Genomic DNA, 2,101 nt, shown 5'->3' with positions numbered 1-2,101 from the left:
AAATAGAAATTCTAACACACTACAATAATAACAGCATTTTAGTTAGACATGAGTCACACTGTGATGCTTTAATCTATCCATAAATCACTGAAAATTATGTTGGATGAAACCCATCAACTTCAACATAATGAAAGAGGCATTGTTGATACAATGTTTTTGCAACCTGAGGATGTGGTGGACTGTAAATGTTTCTATGTTGATATTAAAATGGGAAATGGGCTGTATTTGTATAGCGCTTTACTAGTCCCTAAGGACCCCAAAGCGCTTTACACATCCAGTAATCCACCCATTCACACACACATTCACACACTGGTGATGGCAAGCTACTATTAAACTATTTATGCTGAATTTAAACAAATTCTTGTAGCTGTCCAGTGAGAGTTTGATTGATTGATTGAATCTTTATTTTGAACATGTTGAAAAAGTACAACAACATAGAATTAAAGAGACAAATGAACAAAGCAAAACAAAAGGAAAACGAGCAACCACAACTACAAATAACTTTCATGTTCAAAAAGGAGCAGGAAGAAGCATAAGCTTATTTAATCCCACCCCTTTTCCACTATCTAGTATCAATAGACTACAGAAATACCTCCTTGTAATTACATTATATGTTATGTGTAATTTATTTATTTATTTTTTAATATATACACATATATGTTGTTGTTAAAATAAAGTTTTATATGCCATCGCTTTGGGTTCGTATGGTGCATAAGAGTTCAAACTGAAACACAAACTCTGAAACTGTCAACTTAAAGAACAGTAGCTTTAGCATAGTACCAAAATTAACAAGCGCTGTTGCATTTCCTGCCTTTCGTGGACTATTTAGTGACATCTATTTCAGATACAGTTGATTGATGTGCAATCAAAATGACTATGCAGTTACAACATTGTGCAGTCAGGTTAATTTTACAGGTCTTTTGTTTTCTATAGCAACAAGCAAGCAGCGAGAGGCAAAAAGAGCCCTTCATCTCTGATATAATTTCCTATTATGTCCGTACTGGTCAGCAGCCGGTCTACTTCGCTATCTACTTTGTTAAGGTAACATTACATATTTTCTTTGTGGTCTTTTTTTTTTCTTTTCATCAGTGAAAACAAAATTTATTCAACACAATGCATGTGAGCATTGTCAGTGTCTTTTTTCAAATATAAACAAATTTTTTAAACGTTGTGTCATTTCCATTAGATCTCATTCAACATCATGACGAAGGAGCCAGTGGAGGAAGTGTTTCTTACCCATCTGGACATGGAGTTCCCTGAATTCAGGCATATCGCAGGCATATCGCAGGCATATCACTGCGTCAGTTAGAGGTAAATTGTTCTTAGAAGTGTTTTTCCCAGTATTCTATGTTTTACTGTAACTGTGCACAGTCAAGTTTAACCACGTTCCTCTAACCAACAAGGAGATAAACACAGGAAGAGCTCGGGGGAGGTATGCGGAGCTATGGTCTCAATGAATTACAGAAAGGTAAATTTCATTTTTTTTCTTGGATTGCTATTAGTGCTAGTTTAGCCAAACTTCTTAACAGTTACCAGAAGATGTGCTGAAAAATTTCCCACTCCTGATTCTGTAGCTTGTGTTGATGCATTTGTGTGAATGCATAACCACTCATTCTCACTTGTCTGTGTCGTGGTTCTGTATGAGTGCAGGTGACATTAAGTGGCCGTGACATCGATGAAGGGATTTCGGTCAGGATGACAGGTGCTCGGATCAATGCCATTCCTTCCAATGAAGCAGAAGGTGCAGAATTTTCTCAATGAGTCATGCTTTCAGTAGTTTTGTCAATACGTTTTTAAGTTCTGTGTTTTCTTATCCTTTATGTTGTAGATCTAAACTGTCTGACACTGATGATAAATGAAACCTCCGTAAAGACGAAAAACAACACTGTGGTGAGTTGACCAGATACCACAAGCATATATATATATATATATATATATATATATATATATATATATATATATATATATAAAAACACCCAGCACGCCCCTGCGGGCGGTTTATCCTTCAAGCTCGGGTCCTCTACCAGAGGCCTGGGAGCTTGAGGGTCCTGCGCAGTATCTTAGCTGTTCCCAGGACTGCGCTCTTCTGGACAGAGATCTC

General features: G+C 36.8%; 1 long non-coding RNA gene across 1 annotated transcript; it reads left to right on the top strand.

The window, feature by feature from the left end:
- Positions 1-1,287: 1,287 nt before the first annotated feature.
- On the top strand, positions 1,288-1,891 carry LOC146708028 (uncharacterized). The gene is made up of 4 exons (XR_014921099.1): positions 1,288-1,311; positions 1,404-1,468; positions 1,651-1,741; positions 1,829-1,891. It is a non-coding gene; the product is annotated as an uncharacterized LOC146708028 (long non-coding RNA).
- Positions 1,892-2,101: the final 210 nt, after the last annotated feature.

Source organism: Copadichromis virginalis, linkage group LG6 (genome assembly GCF_057382275.1).
Source record: "Copadichromis virginalis isolate Kocher_CV1m ecotype Utaka linkage group LG6, C_Virginalis_male_GT1.1, whole genome shotgun sequence".
Taxonomy (NCBI): domain Eukaryota; kingdom Metazoa; phylum Chordata; class Actinopteri; order Cichliformes; family Cichlidae; genus Copadichromis; species Copadichromis virginalis.
Note: the sequence above shows the minus strand (reverse complement) of the source record. Positions and strands in the feature narration are given on the sequence as shown.